General features: G+C 42.8%; 1 long non-coding RNA gene across 1 annotated transcript; it reads left to right on the top strand.

Moving 5' to 3' along the window:
- The first annotated feature begins 809 nt into the window (after positions 1–809).
- LOC108448804 lies at positions 810–8,649 on the top strand. The gene is made up of 3 exons (XR_001864831.1): positions 810–2,141; positions 5,264–5,372; positions 6,620–8,649. It is a non-coding gene; the product is annotated as an uncharacterized LOC108448804 (long non-coding RNA).
- Positions 8,650–13,013: the final 4,364 nt, after the last annotated feature.

The following is a 13,013-nucleotide window of genomic DNA, read 5'->3' as shown; positions in this document are numbered from 1 at the left end:
CTCCCTTACGCACCACAACACTCTCAAAGCCAAAGCCAAGGACTCGCTGACTCTGGAGAGGCAGCACAAGCCTCCTGTGTGGTAGATGTGTATTTGCAGAGCTCTCTGACAAGCCAGGGCTACGTGCACCTTGGGTCCAGTTCCTTAGAAAACCACCTTTCTCATTTGCTGATGCTGGATAACTTCCTCCTGTGGCCCCACCCTGTCTGGTAGGTGTCTCAGAGACCCAGCTAAAACACAGCAGAAATGGCACAGATTTTGAATGTGTTATTGGCAAACACAGCTGACTCACTGCTTTCAAAAATGCCACATTATCTCTGTCTTTTACCAGAGAGCACAGGTTCTGTGTAACAAAGGAGCCCACAAAGAAATGTACACCATCGTGTGCTGGGTGCACCCCTGGGCACTAGCACTGTGGCCTGGCAACACTGGAAAACCTTCAAAGCCATTGAAAGTATCATTGGATTAGGGAATATAACATTTTTTAAATGGTTACACACTTCTTGTAGAGTTTTTACTTCAGGAAATAAAATTTAAAAGAAAAAAGCTTTTTCAGCAATGCAATTCTGTCATGCGTCTCATCCTGTACCCTGCCTTTGCCTCTTTAATATTTTCAGCCAGTTTATTAAGTGATATACCATATGTTTGCATAGAATTATAGAACAATGTAGCCTAGGAGGTCTCTCTGGTGACCTTCTGACCCAATTTCCTGCTCAGGCTAGGACCAATTTCTAATGACCAAGAAGCTCCTCAGATAACCCCTTCCCATTACTGAAAATGTGCCTTACCAAACATTCACTCTTTGGACGCCTTGACTAACGCAGGGACAGGGCAGAAGGGGTCAGAGGTGTCCCAGGTGTTAGTAGAGAGGGTGAACCATGGCAAATCTGAAATAAGAGGTTAGGGAGAGGGTTTGAGGCTCAACTGGCCCATCTTCTACCTACCTGCACATAGAGACAGTCTGGTTTTCTTTTAGGTCATGACAAACAGAGAGCCGGCTACTTGCTGGAAATAATAGTGATACCCAGCAAAAAAAGCAAAACTTCACCCACCAGGATGGTTCAGAAATTGAAAATTCAGAATTTGGCGTAAGAACAGGCCATATGAGGCCCAACTCCAGGAGCCATGGCAAAAAGCTCCACAAAAAAAGATGTTAAAAAAGAGATGAAGTTACAACATAGCACCAGGAGAGGCCTTTTAAGCTGTATATACAGAGGCCTGTATTTGTTATGAAATATCCAACAGACCAGCACAGAACTTGTGCTCCCGAAGAGAAATAGGACACACAAAGGTGAAAGCCTCATAGAAACCTGAGAAACAGCAGGCAGCAGCGACATCCTACTAAGGAGAAGGGTGAGAAGAGGTAGACAGATAAACAGAGATTTCTGTCATGCATTTAGAAAGAAGCAGGATGGTATTTTCAAGCATAATGAGAGAAGTGATATTTCTTGAGCTGCTAAGTTATAAGTGAGGACATAAAAAATCTGTATTAGACATAAACAGGTTTAAGTCTTGCTACATACTCAGAAGGCCTGGAAAATCTGCCAAGGATATAATTGACCTACCCATCTGCATTTTGAGAACATCCTGATGTACCAAGGAAATTCCTGAAGTCTTACAGAGCATTAGCATTAAGCCACTGATAAAAGGCATAAAGATGAGCAGGTTAATGGTACAACATTTAGTCTGACATCAGGTCAAGACAAACTGACAAGATTGATGACAGAGGGATTGGGCTGACAGATGACGGGAACAGAAACTAATACTGCTCAACACTTCAGTGAAAATGTTACTGGGAGGTTGTATCAGAAAGAGCAGACAACTCTGGACGAGCAGGGCAGGAGGGAAAAAGTGAGAAACAGCAGAGGGGACACCAAGGGCAGAGGAGGAGAAGGACGTGGGCAGGGGAGGAGGTACTCCAGGAGCTGAAGCAGATATCCACCCCGCTACTGATGATCCACACCAGAGCAGATTCATCCTGAAGAACTGCAGCCCAGGGAAGACCCTGCTGGAGCAGGGGGAAAGCATGAGAAGGAAAGAGAAGCAGTTATGGACTGACGCCAGCTTCCAATCCCACATCTCCCTGTGCAGCCTGGGGTAAAAGGAAATAGAAGAGCTGGAGAAGAAGTGGGAAAAGAAAGGTATTATTTTAATGTTTATCTTTGTTTCTCACTACCTGAATCTATTTTAATTGGCAACAACTTAAAATATTTCCCCCCACGTCCATCAAGTGTAGTCTGCCTATGATGCTACCTGGCAAGTTACCAAGCTCCCTGTCCTTCCTGTGACATAAGACCTTTCTCACACATTTTCTGAGGGTTGGGGGGATGTGAGTGAGTGAGCAGCTGGGAGGGATTTTGGCTCTTTGGGAAAGCTAACTCACCACATACAGATCATGGGAAGCAAAAAGCAAATGCATTAACTAATTTAGAAAAAAACCCCAGATGATTAATAAAGCTAATAAATAAAGGGTAAGGAGGCCAAGCATGGGGGAATATTCTTGCTTCTCCCAGGAGCCTGTCCTTGGATGCCGTAGGTCAGGGGCCCATTGCCATCTCAGGCTATTCCAAAAACTGAAACTGAATGTCATTGGCAGATTGATTTTCCTTACAGGTATTTTTGGCCTTGTACACATCTACTAGGTTAAAAAAAAATCAAGCCGTTTGTCTTGAAGTATTGATTTTTAATCTTGTTTGCCCTTTGTGTTTGATTTAACTAACGCGAAGGAGCTCTTTAGGGGTTTGCAACCGTTTGCATGCGCCGTGCTTACCGTAATCCATCCCCTGCGTACCTTAACTATAAACACCAGGCTTTCCAGAGAGCTGCCGCCAAGGCTCCAGGGGCCAATAAAGAGCTGAGATATGTTTTCCAAAATATCCACTAGAGGGTACTCAATGACCTCCTAGTGGAGACCGGTTTGCGGTCTAGCGGCTGGGAGAGGGAAGCCAAAAGAAAATGTCCCTGATCGATGCATTAACAACAGCAGAGCACAGTGCCGCGCCGGAAAGCACACTAAGTAGGATTTTCGGACCATCAGGACCGCATTTGTACCACAGCTCCAGTGGCCCCAAATTGCCAGATGGAAATGGGGCAATGGGAAACGGTGGTTTGTTGCCCTTTCCTGGGAAGTGTGAGCCTGTACTCAGTCCCACTGTTCGACTGGATGCGGAGCTGGCTGGAGCCCAATTCACATACCCGTGACAGCACAATGCTAGGATTCTTCCTTTCTTTCCTTCTTTTGCTGTCTGACCTGCATTTGGGGTGACCTCTGTGCAAGCTGTTTTGACATGGCTGAGGCTTCCTGGGAAAAATATGTGCATTTTTTCATACTGCTGGCCATTGAGAGAGTTGATGTGGGATACTGTGATATAACCACCCATCTCATAAAACAGCAGTGACTGTTTTTCAACAGCTGTCTTTTTTTTTTTTTTTTTTTTTTTTTTTTTTTTTTTTTTTTATATTTCGTCGTCAGTGTAATGGTTTTTTTTTTTTTTTTTTTTTTTTTTTTTTTTTTTTTTTTTTTTTTTTTTTAAAAAAAAAGAGGTTTGTTTTTTTAAAGCGTTTTTTTTTTTTTTTTTTTTTTTTTTTTTTTTTTTTTTTTTTTGTTAATCAGTCGTGATCAGTTTAAATGGGTAGCCGATGACCAGGGTTTTTGCTAGAAAATGAGAAAATTTTACCATGCAAGTAAGACAAAACCAGAGGCTTTATAAACCCACCAAATCCCCTGGTCATGCATTTCTGCTTGTTTTATTTCAGGCTTTTATTTCCCCATTAAATGCTACAAAGGATACGTAAAATGCTAGACATGGCCTCAGAATGCTGGCCCTGCAAGGATATGCCATTCATCTTTTGCCTTCTGCTTCCAACGAATCAATAATAAGCATCTTATTTCAGTGTTGAAAGAAGATTTTTACTATCCAGCAGGACATCTGAGTTATTGACCTTGAACACTAATCAGTATGTTTGAATGTTCTCACCAGGTTTAGAGCTGAGGCTAAAAAAAAAATCTAATTAAATCAGCAGGGGGCACGATTTCTTCAAAATATCACAGGATTATCCAGCCATGTGCTGGGTATGCTTTCTGTTTCACAGAGCAGAGCTGCCCACCAATGCTATTTCTAAAGATCTAACATGTTTTTTCTGAGTTAACCTGTTCGGGCCCTGAACTTTCCCACATGGAAACCTCAGTCCTTACTGACATAGTTTGTGCCTGCAAAGGGATCCTCTGCCCTAGCAATGGGTCAGTCCTCCAGGGCATTGCTTAAATCATCCTGGAGTCCTTTTTCTTCTTTTCCAGAATGTCCAGATTTCCTGGGGACCACCCAAGCCTTGGGTGCTTTACCATTAGCCTGCAGAATGCTGAGGAAGTGCTGATTCACTACCATGGGTCAAGTGGACCAAGCCCAAAGGTCCTGGTAGGATGCAGGATTCTTGCCTGCACCCCTGAAATCCTTCTTAGCAATAAGCAAACAGGAAACCCTTCCCCCCGATATTTAGCTTGCTCTGCAGTATGTCCCATTGCAAATACTTTATTGAAATACACCTTCAGACCAGATTCAAAACTCAGGGATAAAGCAAAGGTATGGTCAAGGGTAACTGTAGGTGAATAGATTTTATCTACTTTTAGTTCAGAACAATGAAATTTCCCCAATTCTCTAGCACGCTGGCTGTGTGTACTTGCCATTTCTTTACCAGTTACACTGCTGGATGATTTTCACCTGCAGAACAGGCAGGGAAAAAACAGTGAACTTGCAGAAGGTGGTCAGCAGGATGGTGCTCTAAGGTGGAACACCGTCAGGTCTGATGCCCACAGCAGTATGGACAGATGACAAAAGAACGTATCCTAATTTTCTGTAATGCCCACAGCAGTATGGACAGATGACAAAAGAAGCTGTCTAATAAGGACGTATCCTAATTTTCTGTATGTCACCTTGGATACTTGATCCAAAGGCTCATGACATTTTCACTGGAAATTCTCATTCAGACTCTGTCTCAAGTTCTTGGAAATTCAAGTTCACCTTCAGTCTTTGATCAATAGAGAAGAGGATTTTCTCCTTGGCATCAATAATTGTACATATATTTGGAGGCTCAGATTGACTGAATTTGCTTTGTCTTGCTATAAAAACTGGCAATAAAGACACAACTATGGGAGTCAATCAAAGTTCAGAATACAGAATAACCCTAAATGAGTGGCTTGTCATGGTTTATAAAGCAACATATTAGTTATTTTAATAATTACATGGTGTCTTTTTGTTTCATGCAGATTCCCTGCCTTCACTGTAATCAGGTCCCTTTGCTACAGCATTGGTCGCCTTTCATGTGCATCTCCCCCCTTCCGGCTTTTCTACACCTCAGAAAATGAAATGGAGTTGGTAAGAGGTCTGTTTGGGCTTTGTTGCACAAGTTGGAATGACAATACAATATTTTGGTTTCTGCTAAGGGGCTGTCAGGAGGAAATCTGCACACTCAAGCAGACTTCCCAAAAGACAAAGTACTTCATCTTTGCTGCTTCCCCAGTGAATACACAGGTGTGGATTAAGGGACACCCACCCTCTTCTGATCTCAGGCATAAATCAGGCACTCTGAAGTCGACACGTCTTATTGCCAGTTGCTAAAAAACCCTTAGTGATGCAATTTTAAAGAGCTATTAAATGCTGAGGAAAAAATAAAATATACAAACATTTTCCACTTGGGAAATGTTTTCCAACCACGTTTAATAAAAAGGCAGAAGGGATAGAAGGCGGGCTACAAAAATCTCTTTTTACTTTGTCCCCAGTGCCCTCAAAAAATGTACATGTACCTCCCCTCCTACACACATATGTGTCGACAACTTCTTTGGGACATGCATGTCTCTATCTCCTGATCGGCAGAGGGATGCTTACGCCTGCCCACAGCCCCTCTGGCACTTCATCGTAGACATTTGTTCTAAATGGGTAGACTGGGCTGGATTGCTCAGTAATGCGGTGTGAGCCAACTGGAGAAGTAATGGCCACAGGAAGAGTCAATTGTTCCAACATTGGCAACTTACTGTCTGGGTATTCCCAAGAGGGGAATAAATTAAGACAACACACACAAACAAGAACCTGATTTTTTTAGCTTCAGGGTTAAGGAGAGGAACAGATATTTGGTATTTGCCCACCATAAAATCCCTACATCTCAAGTAATGGATATAACGTAAGGGCAGACACTGATGTCTTCTGTCTAGTGATCAGTGACAGGACCCAAGGGAATGGCCTGAAGCTGTGTCAGGGGAGGTTTAGGTTGGATATCAGGAAAAGGTTCTTCACTCAGAGGGTGGTTGGGAACAGGCTCCCCAGGGGAGTGGTCACAGCACCAGCCTGACAGAGTTCAAGAAGTATTGGGACAATACTCTTGGGCACATGGTGTGACTCCTGGGGGTGGTGCAGGGCCAGGGGTTGGACTCAGTGATCCTTGTAGGTCCGTTCCAGCTCAGCACATTCCATGATTCTGTGAATATTTAGGTGTTCTTGGTAGCTTTTGGATATTTCCTTATATCCAGAGCATTGCAGTTTCTTCTCTGAGATGATTTCTACCAGTGCACAATCTTACCAAAGGCTGCACAAGTGTTTAAACCCCTTTTTGTCCCTGGCTGTGGCAGCTGGCTGGTCTGTGTTGGTGTCTCTCTTGGGAGGCTGCTCAGGGGAGGACATACTTCTGCAACGGCGGCTGAAAAGTCAATTTGTGCTCTGCAGTCTCCATGACATAGAACAAGTGTTGAAAGTTGGACTGTTCTTTCAAGATGAATGGAAAGCCTTCGGCTACTTCTACCTTGAGGTAGAAGTAAGAAGAGATTTTCCCTGTGTTCATTTTTTTGCTACCCTTCTCTGAAGACCACCAGTTTCAACCTCCTGTTTAAAGATTAGGTGACCAAAACTGTATAAAGCACTTGAATACAGGAGGACTACTGAATCATGAAGTGACATTTTCTCATTTCTCTATCCCAGTCCTTTCTGTGTTTTGCTGAAGATGCCTAGATCAGAGCCTGCTGTTGGATAATAGTCCCTAAGGTTGTCCACATTTTCTCAAAAAAGGGCAGATTCACAAAGAGATGAAAAAGGGGATAGGACAGCTCAACATATTTCTGTGAAGGCTCATTATCTCATACTGACAACAGCCAATTTTCTCTGTTATCTTGTTTCATAAGTGCCTTTCTTTTGCCAGTTTTTCCTGGCGTTTCCCTAGTTCAGGAAAGACAGATTTACCTAAAAAAAATGCTGTCCTCTGCAAATTTTTAACTCTGCGCTCTGTACTTTGGAGGTCTCTAAATGTGTTTTAAAATGGTTGACAGGTTTGCATTTTTCCAGTCTCTTACTTCAGTTTCTGCTTTTACCAGTATGTGTTTCACCTTTTTTTGTTTGCTTCAGTTTTGTTTTCCCCCTGTAAAAAGCTGAAGAAATCTCTTCTACATAGGCCCTGATCCTTAGCCAAAAATCATAGCTAGTATATGATGTGTTGGTAGATATACAAACTCTTGAAAGTCTCTAACTTATATCATGTGAACCACTTCCCATTTTACTCTTTATTTAGCAAAATTTAATGGCATTGCTCGTTTTTCAGTGTTTCAATATGTTTCTCAGTAAATGTTATGTACAAGATGATCATCACATAAAATACTTAAGTCCAGATCTGTGCTTGAAACCTGTGTGGAAACCAGTCTTTGGCATAAATATTTACATGCATATTTACACACACAAACACACACACACTGTATATATACACACTCGTATGTCTCATGTATCTTCCAAAAGAGAGCCACTGCATCCAAGCTGTCCATGGGAGCAATGCCATTGGGAGCAGCAGACACTAGCCAAGACATTTCCTGGCGATGTCCTTACTTTTGGGGGAGAACAAGCATGTTGAGAAGGAGCAAACCCCAGACTTTACACCATGGTGCTCACACCTTTTTCACACCACTCTTAGGTGTCATCCACACCTGGGATTGCTACATCTTAGCCACTAATTTGGCAGTTCAGGGCAAGAGCTCCAGGATCTGGAAACCAAAAGGAGAAACAGAGCAGTGGGGAGCGGAGTTGGGCAGGCTGAATCTCATGGGGACTCCTCTTGGTTTTGGAACCCTGCAGCAGAACTGCATTGCCTTAGATATGTTTTTTCCCCAGTTTTGAAGCCTGAGGCTGTTAAGATGGCACTCATCATACGCACCCGTTGCGCTAAATTTTTGAAGCAAAACGAGTGATATTACAGCAGAGATGGGTTTCTTGCTCTACTGGATTATGTCATCATATTGATGTATGGACACCCAGGAACGCATCTGTCTTGATTTACTCATTCCTAGTGGGCAATGCGCTCTCTGTTTTCCAACTTCTCAGCAATGCAGGCCATTAATTAAAATGTATGGCTCTCTCAAGTGCTATTTTAATTGCATTTCAAGTCCAACTTAAAGGGCTGGTAAATAATAAAACTGGGTATTATGTCCATTTTGAAATGCTGAGAGATATAGGGGGAACAGACAACTCCTGCAATTAATCTGTAGCCCCACACCGCTCAATTCCTGAGTGTGCTGTTTGTTTGATTAATGGATTCTTTTACTGTAAAAATCAACAATTTTAATATTGTTTTCCGTCAGAAACTATTTGTGCCTTGCTTGCAGATTAAAGAGAAATTTCTTTAGCATGTCTCCCCCTTGCTGGTGAAATCATTAATCAGAGCAGCCTCTCCTGACCTGGAAGGACAAGTGCTGTTCCGGGCACATTGGATGCATGTGGATCGGTTGCCTCCTCGTTTGTGACTGTATTACTCCTCTGCCTGCCCTGCACTTCCTCCACAAGGAATCTCTCCTGGTCCTTTCTTCTCATCTTCCTTCTCCCTTTCCTTTTCCTCCTCCCGCCCATTTTGATTGGATGGGCTGTGTGGAAAGCCCATGTGCCCCCCCAGGACAGCCTGCAGGGGAGCTCCGACAGCCAGCAGATGGCAAAGGCTCAGTGCCCCATTAGCCACAGTAACATGGCACAGGTTCACACCTCAAGCTCCCAAACCTGGTAGGAATATTAGTACCTTCACTTTCATATTCTGTGATCAAACTCCACATTTCCAATGGTCCTCCTGCCACCTCCTCCTGCCCAACAGATGCCAGGACCCACTGCAGAGGGGACATCTCTGCAGGGAGATAAGAAGCCCTCAGAGGTGTGTGGCAAGACCTGGATGTCACTGTCATCTGATGTGGCCTCTCCCATAAGGATCTCCAAGCAGGTTGTCTCATTCCCTCTCAGCATTCGTCAGCAGAGCTCTAAACTTTCCCTCCTCGGTCAGTATTGTTTTATCAGGGTTTTCTCTTGATAGAGAGATTAAGTAATTATGTTCTGGTTGAGCAGCTGCATCCTACTTCTGATCACTACTGACTCCATGAGAAATACCTCCTATCCATATGTCACTTTTCTCTCATGGCAGGAAAATCAGAGGAAAGTTGTGGAATTGAAAGCTCTTCTTAGACCTCACAATACCTTTTTGTACTACAGGTACCAAATATATACGTATACATTTAAAATAAGAGCTTTCCAACAAGAAACTCTACTTCTTGCTCTTTGTACCACTTACTTCTCCAGCCTCACTTCTTTTGGCTTGGCTGGTGCAAAGGACTTGGAACCCACCCTCAGACTCAGCCCATCCTTGCAGAGTTTTCCAGGACTGGGGCAAAGCTGTACAATCTGCTTGCAAATGCAGCAGAGGAAGGCTTGCCAAGCAGTTTACTTTCTGCCAAGGAGGTGCTTCTGGCTTCAGGAAGTTCCTGATTGTTTCTGTAACCTGGGCATGACGTGGGTGCTGCTGGCATGATCAGCAGTTGTGTTTCAGCTCCAGCTTGCCTCTGTGAACTCAGAAACCAGCCTTCCTCTTACCCATTTCCTAAAGGTCACTGACAGCATTTTTCAGTTTCACAAAGGGATGGTGATTTGCAAAGAGTTTCAAGCGGCTGAAGGTTGTAGAAGATGAAGAGGCACATCCTTTTATTTTAAAGTCAGCATATTGATATGTGTTTGTGGGAGCTGTAGATTCAACAGAAGTCACTGTATTCATTTCTTCCCTGCTTACATGTCCTGAGCATAGCAGACATACCTGCTTATTGATTTCATATTAGTATATACAAATATTAGGGTTCCTAAATCATGGTTGTAGAGGAAATGTTTTTCTTTATTAACTATTAGCCTGAGAGTGGCCCATTTGGATGCAGATCACTCTACACCCTCATGAATTTTATAACACTCCTAGGAATAAATAGATTAGCCCTGTGTTTAGGAGTGCAGCTGGTATCAAAAGATGATGAGCAGAGGAAGAGAGACCACTGATTTTGTCAAGAAGAATCTGTGTGATACACATACGAGCAGCTGAAATGGGGAGCGCCTGATGCCTGCCATGACATCCCACTACCAAGTGTCTGCCATGCTTATCACACACAAACAAGGTGGGATTAACAGGTTTCATGTCAAGCCCTAGAATTCTCATACTGGGTCATCCCATTTTTCTTTTGAATCACAGACCTTTAGACCATTTTGGCAGACAAAATTACTAATTTTTTTTTTAAAGTCCTGTTGCAACAGATACTTCTTTGGCTTGCACTGTGTAATAGCTTTCCTGCCAATTTCATTGCTTGTTTCCTAACATTTGCTCTGACCTGACACCTATCTGTTACCTGGTAAAGCTTGACCCCTTCACTGGAGAAGAGCATTTCTGACTTAGACAGCAGAAGACTCCTGATTTATTGAGATTTCCTCACCATCTTTTATCAAGGTGAAGAAGAGTCAGCTAATACAGAGAAGAGCATGACCAGTACTTAATAGAGAGTTTGAATTTGTCTAGTATTCCTTTAAATATTTTAATCAGATGAGTGCAAGGGGGAAGCTTGGTCTCATTAATCGGTACACTGAAAATGTTCATGTATAAGCTCCTGAGGGAAGAATTGCAGGATGTGGGTTATTTTAAGCAGCATTTGCCTGCCTATGCAGAACTGAAAATGCTTGTGATCTACAACACTTGACAAATAAAAATCTGAGCAATTACACGAAGACAAGAAAACCTGTATATTCTGTGCTGAATTATAAATCACGTTGCATGGACAGCTGCAAGGGAGCAATTGCACTGGCTAACAAAAGGCCAAACAAGTCTAATGACATAACAATGGCCTCAAATCCAACTTTTAATCTCCTCTCAGACCCCTCATCACTATGAGGAAGGGAAAATCTTTGAATTTTTAATTCACCATCAAGCATTTAAAATGTATTAAATAAATTAAACACCCGGGAGCCTTAAGAACTTAAAACCTGTGCTATTTTGGACAAATTAAAGTTGGCTCTGAATAAATGTTAGTTTCCCTTTCATATATTGCCTCTTAATTTGGTAACACGTAATCCCAAATCCTTTCCCAGTGCAATGCACCTTGGCAGTTTTGGTTGCACCAGTCAGATGCTGATGTGGGGTACGGTCAACTTGCTTGAGCCTATACTAGATAGATGTGTAGGGTTACTGAAACTACATTTTAGGTCAATGATTATCCATAACTTATCAGCTGATTTACCTACTGACAACACCAGCTGCATTGCCTGCCAGGCTGCCATTTGACAAAAGCTCTCTTTGATGGCTCCTGTTCTGCCCTGTCACTCAGCAATCCCAGCCCCATGTTCCTCCTCATTGCTGCCTCCCAGCTTTTGTGGGACCATGAAATAATGCTGATATAGATCTTAAGTGAACCTTCTTTAATGGATTCTCTTAGGCAGATCAATTCCTCAGTGTGGCTCACTGTATGGCCCCAGATGCAGAAGTACTGCTGTGATTTTCTCACTAGCTGTAAGATTTGGGCTGGACCTCACCACTTCAGCCTCCCCCACGTTGCCTGAGTGATACTGGACATTGGTTACAACCCACAAGAGTCCATGTTAGAGGTTTTCTCAGCTATAATTTCCAGCCCAATTCAGAGGCACTTGAAAGAGGCTCTTTGGGATGTGTCTATAGAAAGGAGCAGCTTTGGGACAGCTTCTTCTGACCAAAACCAGGACACCCTCCAATAATGAACAGGACAGTACCATGGGTCCCAACTGGGACCCTGTAGCCTTCATCCCACAGAGCCAATGATAGAATGGGCTGACAGAGAAGAGCCACTGGATCTGGGAGTCCCTGGAAAATGCTCGCAATTTCCCACAAGAGTGGTGTGGGAACATACACACCTGCTCACTTACACCTGCATTTCCACAATGACAGCAGCAAGCCCGCATCAACTTCAAAGCCAAGGGAGGGAGACTGGGAGATCCTTTTTTAATGCTGTGGTGGTGATTTTACCTGTTTATTTCTTTTGAACACCCCCACACCTTCACTGCAGGCTGAAGAAAGGAACTTCTCCAGGAGAAATCTGGAATTAGTGTCAAGGAATGGCACTATTTCAGTTGATTGGCTCTTATGACAAGAGCTAGTATTACCTTTCTCTAAAGTCTTGAAGAACCTTAATTTTTAAGCTTCTAAAATTTGCTGTACATGCTGGGCAGTGATAAAATGGGCAACAAAACCACTGCTGAAATATTTGGACAGATGAGCCTCTATGATGTACAGCTTTAATGACAAATTATGGAGGTTGGCAATATGGTTAAAATTAATGGATTTAAGTAAAGTACTAGATTTCTATTTAAATAGCAAGGATTTGTTATAAATAAATATTTGAAACCTCCAGTAGCCTCTTCAAAAATCTTTCATAGCCTGACTGCTTATGCATGGGTATTTTATTCACAACGGTGCAGGTACCTTAGTGTTTAGAGACACCAGATTTGTGAGAGACATTGTACATATTACAGAAAAATTCATTCCCAGAGATTTTATATGAACTGTGAGCACAGAGGGAATGAAGGTAATTGTGAGACAGGGTAAAGTGGCACAAAAGCAAAAGCCATGTTCTGCAGCTGCAAAAAACATTTTAATTGTTGCTTTGGAGACATCTTGATACTGCAGTTGTGACCGTGAAATCAGCTGAGGTTTAGAACAGAATAACATAGTAGAAG

Source organism: Corvus brachyrhynchos, unplaced genomic scaffold, assembly GCF_000691975.1.
Source record: "Corvus brachyrhynchos isolate BGI_N302 unplaced genomic scaffold, ASM69197v1 scaffold87, whole genome shotgun sequence".
In the NCBI taxonomy this organism is placed as follows: domain Eukaryota; kingdom Metazoa; phylum Chordata; class Aves; order Passeriformes; family Corvidae; genus Corvus; species Corvus brachyrhynchos.
This window is presented reverse-complemented; position numbering and strand designations above follow the sequence as displayed.